Raw genomic sequence first — 11,000 nt, 5'->3', positions numbered from 1 at the left:
GCTTCACAAATCCGCTCACTCCAGCCGGTTATGGGGAGAGCAAGAGCAATTCCCCCACGGCTGCCCAAAGGCACTGAGGCAAACATCTCAGTACAGCACAGAAAAAATTAGGGTCCCTAATGAGAAATCAGTGGCACTGTGGCTCTTGGTCATTCTGCCTTTTTATTATTACTGCTCATTGATTCTGCCCCCTCTGCATGCAGGAGCCCCCAAAGTGACAGACACTCTGCAGACAAAGGACAAGGGTGACAATCCCTCCTTCAAGACTAGAGCAATGCTTGGAGCCTGTTAAATCTGAGATGTTAATCCATGAAGTTTTAGGCTTCTACTTTTTGACTGTATCCAGCAGGGCTGGTACAGTGCATTTCAGAGCTGGGAAACCCCTCCCCTTCACTTGTACTTCTGAAAAGCAGAAGATTTAGTTCAATTGACACAGTGCATTCCTCAACATTTAAAAATTCATTGGTTTGAATTTCTTTTGTTAACTTGAGCTCTCTCTGAAACACATAAATTAGTGTTTGGCTGAGAATTCCACTGTAAGTTGCAGAATACGACAACTTGCACGATCCAGAACTGTAAAGCAAGATGAAGCATCCCCAGCCCCTTTGCCTTTAAAATGCCATGGAAGCACAGAGGCTCTCGGCAGAACACCTTATCTGCTCTCCAAAGCTGTGACTCTTCATCCTTCCCTCATGAAGACCCAGGGGATTGCTTACTTAGCATCCACCAGAGGCAATGGATAGGGTGAGCAGGCACTGCAGCCAGAAAGCCCCAGCGCCGAGCGCGGGCAATTCCCTGCACATGCAGAGACTTTGGAGCTGAATTGTGCTGAGCAGAGAGCCCTGGGCTGGGGCTGAGCGAGCCATGTGTGCCCGGGAGGAGCAGCTCCGCTGAAAAGCAATGCAGTAAGTGCTGGGATATTGCAGCAGGCAGCGCTGCCCGGGCTCGCCGGGGCTTTGCAGCTTCTGCTGCGAGAGACACAACCTCCAGCCCGGAGCAGGGGCAGGGCTGAGTGGTTTTTGTGGCTGTTTCTAGGCGAAGTGCAGGGATGGAGTGGGTTTGCAGTGCCAGGGGCTGTGGGGTTTGTTTTTGCTGTGTGTGGGTGTTGCAGGGCAGTGCTTGCTCTATGTCCTGTGCTGAACTGGGGCTGGTGGCTTTGGGGGGATTTCTGTGCTTGTGTTGGACAGAGGTGTGCTTTATAACTCCATGTCAGCAGGCATTTGTGTTCTCCTTCATCCTGCAGCATGGGTGCAAACTATTTTCTGTACTAGTACCAGGTAGTCTGGTGCTGGATTTACAGGGGCTGTGCCTTTGGGTAATGATGAATTGTAGATTGAAACTATGTGAGTGAGTGAGTGCCCTGATGGTGGGTAATACTTTTATTTCACTTCAGCAGATATGGCTAATTCCTAGTTTGTGGTAAATTCTGCACTGTGGTCTGGAATTGCAGATGCTTTTTTGGTAGATAAATGTTTGTAAGCAGTACTTTATCATAGCAGAGCTGTGGCTTTCTTTAGATTCTGATGTTCTGTTACTGTACTCTGCAGTAGCAGCTTTCTGTTTGTACTGAGTAGGAGAGGGAAAGCATGAGTTAAAGTTTGCTTTATATGATGAAGGATTTTTACATAGTTTGAAAGTGTTTCCAAAATTCAGCTTTTGGGCATTAATTGCAGGCCTTTGGAAAGATCTGTTCAGCATTTAAAGCAAATTTAAACATACAGTTTTTGTTCTGTTACTTAGAAACTAATACCAAGCTTCATTCCTCTGGTTTCTTGGTACAGCTTCCTCAGTGACTTATGAGCTCTGGCTTTAGGATAACTGCCTGCCTTCAGCCTCTCTGCCATTTTGGGCTTCATGCATGTTTAACTCTTTAAGGCAATGTTTGTGAAATTTTTTTAAGAGAGCAACTGCCAAAAGTTAGGGATTCTCTTTTTGCTGGTCAGTCAAATGTCAATAATAAATAGCCATTGGTCTCCTGTAAAGGAGCACTAATGAAACCATTCCTTGGTTTTCACACTCAGTATTTCTTTGTAAGTTGGGGTTTATTTAGTTCTTGTAAAATCATGAAGAAAGAAATTTTCCTCTGATATATGTCACTTTAGTGTTGAGCAAAATTTGTAGCATCACTAATTTGAAGGGATAATTCTCAAATATTAGGCAAATAAAGTTCAGCTTCTTCTGAAAGAGTGTTTGCAAAGATGCTGCTGAAGATGTGTGTAATGTTTAGTCCCAGGCACAGCTGATGAGACCAAAAAATACCCTGGAAGTTCTGGCACCTTTTCACTCCCATGCAACATGCGTGTCTTGGAGTTTTTCCCTTGAGATTAATGCTCAGGTGATGAAAAGAGATATTTCCTCTGGCACTGCAGTCAAGAGAATTTTCTCCTTTTCATCTCAGAGAAGCCTTGTGACATATGCTGTTATTGAGTTGCAATTGCTAAGATAATGCAAAATTAATAAGTGAGAGTTATTCTTCATTAGCTGTACAACTTTGAAGATGGACAAATCTACAAGGAGGGTGGATCACATCTGAATCTGATCTGCTCCCCTCCTCCCTTTCTCTCCAACCCCTGATTCTTCCCTTCTGTTTATGAGCCTTTGATAGGTGCTACAGTCACTCACATTTAAGGACCTGAACCTAAGATCAGTGCAATTTTTCCAGTCACAGGTTCACAATCCGTGTGTGCCTCATCTGCCCCTGTTTTCTCCATCTAGATTTCCAGCAAAGCCAGTAGCAAACTTGGAAGGTATGAGAATTTATTATAAGATATCTCTGACCGAGCATTACAAAGCTGGTGTTGGTATATCTGTCATGAGGAAAGAGCAGGGATTTTGCCTGTAACTAAAGCAGTTTTGATGACATTATCATCAGATATTTTCAGGTAAACTAACTCTAGTAATTTAACAAGCTATTGTTTTCAAATTATTTCCTCTGAGGTACAAAACAGGGGAGGGAAAGAAATGCAAAGAAAGAGTTGGATGTTGGAAAGTCACTGGATTCATAATGAGAATCACAAGACAAAAAGGAAGATTATGTCTGGTGTTATGCTTTCATGCAATTCTGATTCTTTAATCAAAATGTGTTTCCTGAACTGGAACCTCAGAATTATTTGCCAAATATTATTGTTCATGTCAAATGTAAAATGGAGAACATTAGCTATAAAATCTAATTTCTCAGCCTAGAATACGCTTATTAGTAAACATTATGTTTTCACCTCATCTTGTCTGTAAGTAACCCTGGCAGGAGCCTTGCCTCAGAAGTCAAGTTCACTTTATTGCATTGCAACCTGAGACACAAACACGCAAAGGGAAGTTTACTAATTTTGTCCTACACTGCCAGTAATGAGCTGCAAGTCAATTTAATTAATGAAGAGTAGCTGCTCAACATTTGTAGTCACCTGAACTTCTTTAATTTGCATCCCTGTATCTCTACCAGCTTTTGACGTGTAGAGGCACGGACAGATTTCCCTGACAGTGAGAAATACCACTGTCATTTAAGTACCAGAGGCAAAACTTCCAGTACAAAACTGGATAAAAGAATACACAGTGGGTGGATAAACATGCTGCATGATTCCAAAGCCCAGTGGAAGTGTGTGTCATTGTTGCACCAGGAAGCAATGGCGCAGACGGTGTCACGTTAAAAGACACGACATTCAGCACGTTCTCAAAGAGATAAGTTAGCTCTGTTTGTCCAAAAGTGGGGAGTTTTTGTACCATGCTCAGTAGAACTGTCATGTTTGTAAAGAAATACATCTTACAGCTAGTGACATCCAAAATGTGCCACATGCATAGTCAATACTTTCTTTGTGATTACAAAAGAAAGGACATTTTCTTCCTTTCTTGTTTTTCAAGGGTAGACTTTCTGATGGCGTCAACTACTTAGATATGCTGCATAGTAATTTTTTATTCATATGTATGAAAGAAAATCTCTGAGAATCTTCATTATACTTATCTGCTGTGAGCATCAAGATTGAATTTAACTGGGATTTTCAGATATATGCTTAGGCAGTCCATTTTCAACAACAAAATGAATATGCTATTATTTTCTACTATCACTTCTTTCCAAGGGCAATTACTTAATACTCTGTAATAGCTACAATTTAGGATACGTCATTTGCCACAGTGACTCTCCTCACTTTCCACACCCACACAAACCCCAGAACCCACTGTGAGTAAAGCAGCAGTGCAGAAGCATTCAAGGAGGATTAAAGGACTAAGATTGAGCACTTCCTAAAGCCTGCAGCCTGAGCTGTCATTTAGAACAGGAGCAAAAGTGATGTTCCTTCCTTTCCCAAGTGCTATCCAAAAGGGGTAGATATGCACACAAAACCCATGCAGAATTAGAAAGATCACACGCTATGTTTGGCAAAGTATCTTCAAAGTGCACCTGGCAAGGCAGGGTGACCTTCAGAATGTGCAGAAGAGCTGGCCCACAATTCTGTCACCTTCTGCATCTATTCCTTAAAGCTTTAGGCAAGAATTCTGGCATCTGGCTTTTTGGAGGATAATTCAGGACATTGAACTTTAAAAAGAGGCTGTGGAAGTCTGTATTCTAACAAACTTAGCCATGAGCAACAGACTGAAAATCAGCATCTGATTTTCACTGAAACATCTGGAACAAACTCCAAATGCCACATGCTCAGCTCTGAACCTTCATGAGTTTATGGAACCTTTAATGATCTTTTCTTTCCTCTTGGACAGAAATGCAAAGGAAACAGCGTGTGAGCTAAACAAGGGTTTGCTTGAATGATGGCTACAGAGACAGACACCTCTTCTCAGCATTATTTTAGCATTTGAGTTTCAAATCTATTTCATCCAGCCCTGGGGAGACTAAGCCTCTGGGGATCCTATTCATGATACTCAGAATCCATAGATGTCAGCCAGAGAGATTCCTAGACAGGAAGAGCATTGTATCCCCCAGTGTCAGTCAGGACTTTGTTCAGAGGGAAAGATGAGGAAATGAGACAGAAGGTTGTTGAAAACACAGATGCTCACATTTCTCCTGCTAGTAACAGGGAATGATTTATTTCTTTTTATCATAAATCAGAGGTTTTCCTTCAAGGCTTTGCTTTAGACTTTCAATCAGTGCTGATGGCTGTAAAGAATCACATGCCCAAGCAAATCTAAGCTACCTGGTGGAAAAGGTATTCCATTTCTCTCCCTGCCCCATCTGATTGATTTCCTGATTACTGCAGAATTTGCTGCTTCACACATTTAGTTTGTCTTATAAACCCTTCCAAGGCAGCTGATGTCACCCATCCAATTTTGTTTCCATATTCACATTCAAGCTCCCATTCTCTCTGTCAGCACCACCAATATATCTATGAATTCTTACCAAATAACCATATCACACCATATGCTGCAGAATTGTTTTGGGTTTTCACCAGTTTAGAATTCAGCCCTCAGTCCCAGCATAATTCAGCTGGGAGGAGATCAATTCTAGAACCACAGAAGGGTTTGGGCTGGAAGGGCCCTTAAAGCTTATCCCATTCCAACTCCCTGCCATGGGCAAGGAATCTTCACCAGACCAGGATGCTCAGAGCTCCATCCAGCCTCTTCTAGAACACTTCCAGGGAAGTGATTTTTAAAAAGCCTGGTGAGAGCCATGAGCCAAAAGCCACATCAGATCCTACAAAAAATAGTGAGAATAAGAAGAAGAGGAAACCTCAGCTACCAACACAGAGGGAGCCAATTTTTGTCAGTAAAATCTTGTCAGGAAAGTGTCTCCCATTGTTAGAAGTCCAAATAATGATAAGTCATAATCACTCAAAGTCAAGAAACTCAAAGTAACCAAACCCAGAAGACTGAACTCTGAAAAAATAAACATTGCATTCATTTTGTCTTTCATTTTGGGGTATTCTTAAGGATTTATGCTTCAAAGCTTTCATCTTCAAGCATATGAGAGCATTTTAGTATAAAGACTTTTATATCCTTGCACAGTAACCTCAGCAGAGCTTCAAAAGCATCGCCACATATGAAAATCACACAAGGATAAAATTTAGGTAATCCCTATATTGAGAATCACAACTTTACAAAACATTACTTGCTTCTGGTTTGTTTTTATTTTTTAAAACATTACATTATCATCTTTGTGTCTTACAGCCAGCAGAAATGTTTCCCAAGAAAAGAAATTGAGAGATTTTCTACCATCTGCATCAGCAAAGCACCAGAAAATGATGTTTTCTGGATTATATTCTGCCTCTGAGTTCACTGTATCATCACTGCAGTTTTGCAAGTTGCAAGCAAAAGGCAGCCAGAAAGGAAACACCCAAGTAAAGCTGATCCAATTCTTGTTCAGCTGCAAAAGTATTCAGAAATATCTCTCCTTACTCTTTTCATGTGCTATATTTGCTCAGCACACTGAAGTTGACTTGCATTGTATTCTCTCCCATTCAGACCCTGTCACACCATTACAGCACTGACAGTCTCATCTCCATGCTCACTGTGGGTATTTTCTGGGAAGAAGCAGATTCTCCTGTTTGGAAACACCTGCTTTCCCTTCATATCATTTTCCTTCTGCCACTTCTCAGTAATGAGCTCTTTTAAGAATTGCCTGGAGAATGGGAACAGGTTGGTAATAGCGAGGAAAAAAAACCCAAAACAAACCCAGAATTGCATCTGTGAAGGAGGTTTTCCCCAGCTGCCTTCTGCTCTGGGTGTTGATCCCATATCCATGGAAGGCAGTGGGGAGGCTCCCATTGACTCTGCAGCAGAACCCTGAAGAATTCTATGGGAGGTACATTGGGAGTATTTTGGTGATGTTTATGATGCAGAAAAAAAGAGGTGCAGGATCTCATGACCTTGCAAACCCTGGCCATGGTGAGCAGCCCCTCCTGGGCAAACACCCAGCTCCCCTCAGGGCCTTCATTTGCCTAAGGCCCACACACACTGAACATCCCTAGCTGGGCTGTTATAAGTTTTGTTAGACAATGAAGTTTTGTTCCTTCCTCTTCTTTTCTAATATTGTCTTGATTTAAATTATGTGCAGAACAAAGGAAATGATATTTTAGAAGAGGAATGAAAGGATAATACAGGCACAAATAAAATTTGGTTACAGAGAGAATTAAGGTAGATGGAGTAACTTCTCTTATGAAGAAATACTGCACCTGGAGAGGGTGTTATGTATTATACTCCATAGCTTGGGATTTGATTTAAAAAGCCTTTTGGACACACTTAGATCTCAAAAAGTAGAGAAAACCAGCAAGGGAATGTGTCTCTCTTTTTTTTTTTTTTTTAATATTTAAAGCATTTCCTTCACATAATCCTTGTAAAACCAAGATTTTGGTGAGAAATAATAAGTGCATACAAATGAAGCAGATTCTCTGAAAGAAGCAAAACCCAAAAAAACCTAAGTAAATCAAGATCTGGAAAGAAAATGCAGGCAGCATATATTCCACAGTAAGTTTCCTTAGGCAATGTTTAGTGCTAAGGCATTTTCTGTTTAAGGTAAGAGCAAAAGCAGCAGGTCCCAGCTGGATACACCTGTCTCTCTTGACGAAGCAGCTGAATGTTTCAGCAAGCAGCCAAGGAAGGGCTATGTTCATGTGCTGCTTCATTTCAAGCTCGCTGGACAGACTTGTACAGCAGCCTGTCAGGGTTGCTGACATCAGTATTTATCTCCAAAACTACCCTGTGACACTGGAATTGACTTGAGAGGACACTATTGGGCTGTTAGGAAGCACAGTCTGCACAGAAACCATCACAGTCTGAAAGAGGAAGAGGTTGAGTAGGGGGAAAATACAAAGGGGGCATTTAATTTATAATTGTGTACAAGTACACACACATAGATGCAGACCTGAGGGCTCATTTTGGGGTTTCCACCAGCTGCTCACTAAAAAGAAGGACTTGGGAGCCACTGGAGCCCACAAACAACACAAGGTTTTTGTAGCATTTTTCTACATTATGAAGACAACACACTAAGTTATTCATGAAACAAAAGAAGCTCAGAGCTTTTCTATGCCTCTATTTTGTTTTTAACACTGTGAGTTTCCTTCCCTGAACTGTGGAGCTGAAGGAATAGCACCTTACAAGCCCTGCTCCCTAGCCCTGCCCCTGGGCACAGATTAAACACAGCAGAGATGGAGCTGAATGTGCTGCCTGCCTCCACAGAACAGATTTCTGGTTCCCCTGCACCTGGGGTCATGTCATAAAAGTCATGTTATGCTTTCAGGTGATATTTAATCACTCACCATCCATGAGAAAACACCTCAGCTGACTGCGAGGCTTTTTTCCCCCTTGTGTTTAGCATTTAAGTGTCCTTCTACTGATTGTGGAACAAATTCTTCTGTGATGCTTGCCTGAGTTTCAAATGTCTGGACATGCTGCATGTGTGGTGGGTGAAACTTCTCAGCCTACTCATTGCAAACACAAGGGATCAGTCTCACCCTTTACCCTGCAGTTACCATTGCTGTCATAGCAACTTGGCCCCATCTATTCAAAGTTTAAATGTGTTTGTAAACCTGCTGCCCTCCAAACCAATTCTGTGTGCTCCAGTGACTTCACTGGCAGTTTGGCAGCAGAGGGCCACATTGAATTCTTCTCAGTTAAAATTCACAGGAGTTATAGTTTAACACTGAGAGGGGCTGTGTAAGGGAACCACAGGAGCGACCAACCTAGGCTGAGGTTTTTTATGAACTCCGATTTAGTGATTTAAATTTATTTGGTTTTCTGAGTTAGTCTAGAGCTCATAGGCAGTGTATTACTCTGTCTTGGCTGACAAGAGGTAACTTCTAAAGATGCATGACCTTAGTTTCTTGCTGTCTTGGAAACATAATAAAATCTCTACCACATTGGAAGCAATACTTTTAATAAAAAGTTCCCTACCCCATCTGCAGTTATGGCCATGTTATATGCTCTGCCACAGTAATAACAGAAACACATCAACATGAACCTTGCTGGAAATAGCTCTAGCACAGCTTTGAAAGCCATTTTTTCAGGTGAATGGAGTAAAGAGAAACTTTTCATCTCCAGGAACATATGAGCCTTTCCAGTGCAGTTCGAAGCTTGGCCAGCTGGAAGCAGAGGCTGTAGCAAAGTGCTCTGGAGCCTGTTTGGAAGCTGACTTCAGCACAGGAATTGAAATAAATGAATTTGGCACCTAAAAGGAGGTTTTGTGGAGTCAATGCTTTCTAAGCAGAGGACAGAGAGAGATTTGGCAAGGTTGGTGCATACATTATTGACATTTTAATGTCACAAAGGGGTAATCCCAGGTCTAACTCTGAGCCAGCTGAACTTGTCATGGTCTTGAAGCCCACCCTCCTCAGGTGTAGGGCTGAAGGGATGCTGAAGTGACAGCCTGGGTGGGCAGGGGAGTGCTAGACACTGTCAGAAAACACAACATGCAGAATAAACACACCACCCTTTTTGTACTAACCTGTGATTTTCTGCATTCCTTCCTACCCACCCACCAAAGATAAAGCTTCTTATGTAGATAGTTATCAGAGAATGAGCATGAGAATGTTGAGAAAAGAAATAATTTACGCCTGTTTTTGGTTGTTCAAACCAAAACACTTTTTTAAAGGAATCTTTCCGAAATGGAAGTCAATGATGGTTGGCATCATTCTCAGAACATTGCCTTGGGACACTGAAATGCACAAATGCTTTGCTGATATTTTGGACACAGTGCAGAAGAATTTTTCAAGTGATTTTCCATCTCCCAGGAAAAAAAAAAAATTGTGTTTTCCTATTTGCATTTGGACAACTATTTGTATCTTAAAGCAAGTATCTGCAAAACATTCATGCCTTGCAGCATTTTTAAAATTAATAGCACAGAAGGAAATAACAGTCTAGCAGAATTTTTTCTGTTGGATTTGGTAAGAATGGGATATTCTGTGTAAAGAAAGTCTTGTTTCCTTATTTGCTTAGGGATCAGAACCGTTGTCTTTAGCTTTCTTTTCTCCTGACAATTTGTTCCTGTAATCTCCTTATGTTCCTACATTAAAACCTTTGGCTAAATTGAGAGGTGGCTTAACTGACAATTTAGGCTACACATTAGTAAACATAACAGGAGGCAATGGAACAAGTCACCCCACAAAGAGAGAAAAACAGTGAACAACAGGAATCTGTGCTGCCTCACCTACTTTTTATTCACTCTTAAAAAAAAAAAAATGTTTTCTGCAACAGCATCTTTCTTCCTAAATTTTCAAGTTACATCAAAGCTCATGATGTGCAGAATGGTTTGCACCATGGTTAGGTCTGTTCTAAGGAGATAATAATGGATTTTAATCAGCAAGCACAGGAACTGAGTGTCTGGAGGACACTGAGAGTCTGAGCACATCCAGGGGAGCCAAGGGGCAAGAGATGGCTCCAGTGCCCTTGTCTGGGGGCACACAGAGCTCCTCAAAATGGCTCACTAGCAGCTGAAAGCCTCTTCTCCAAGTGCCAGGTGTGTGGTGGTACAAAACCCCTCCTCAAAAGCCACCCAGGAGGGGATTCCAGGTCCCCCTGCTGAGGGATGGGGGAGAGGAGGCAGAGGAGCTCTGGGAGCCTCTCAAGGAGCGCGGCCATCGCTGTTTCTCTGAGAGAGGATCATGCCTCATAACCAGCACAGCAGATGCAGTGCAAGAAAACCAGGAGTGCCTCACCCAGAGCCAGAGCAGCACCACCAAGGTGCTCAGTGCTTCAGGGAGCAAGGGGCTTGTGGAAGGAATTATTCTAAAGCACCAAGCCAGCATCAAAGTTTCAAACAAACCTCTTTGGCTAGGACGGACGTTTTCCATGCTTTTCCCCCTCTTCACCACATGATCCAACAAAGTGTCTCACTCCTTGACTGTCTGGAAATGTGAGAAGTTTGATCAGGAAAAGAAAAATTTCTCCCCCAGCTCTATTAAATTCTGTGGGTGTCCTGAGAGAAGATGATCTCTGGACAGCAGCAGAATGTATGATTGCAAGCAGACAGTAATTTCATTACACAACTGCCCAATGATACTTCTCTGAAGTATTTTGAAGTTCTATGGCATAGAGAAAGTCAGCATTTCTTAAAGCAGTTTAAACCATAAAAC

At 42.0% G+C, this 11,000-nt stretch overlaps 1 protein-coding gene across 2 annotated transcripts in view; it reads left to right on the top strand.

Annotated features, from left to right (window-relative positions):
* The first annotated feature begins 422 nt into the window (after window positions 1-422).
* Window positions 423-11,000, top strand: part of CTXND1 (cortexin domain containing 1) — a 36,544-nt gene continuing 25,966 nt past the window's right edge. For both annotated transcript variants that reach the window (XM_071441342.1, XM_071441341.1), the window contains exon 1: window positions 423-905. The gene's annotated coding sequence lies outside the window, so the exon portion shown is untranslated. The remainder of the gene's footprint in view (window positions 906-11,000) is intronic.

This window comes from Agelaius tricolor, unplaced genomic scaffold (genome assembly GCF_023055355.1).
Source record: "Agelaius tricolor isolate 1412-34295 unplaced genomic scaffold, bAgeTri1.0.p SCAF_16, whole genome shotgun sequence".
In the NCBI taxonomy this organism is placed as follows: Eukaryota; Metazoa; Chordata; class Aves; order Passeriformes; family Icteridae; genus Agelaius; species Agelaius tricolor.
The sequence above is the reverse complement of the archived record's forward strand: the minus strand, read 5'-3'. Positions and strand labels throughout refer to the sequence as shown.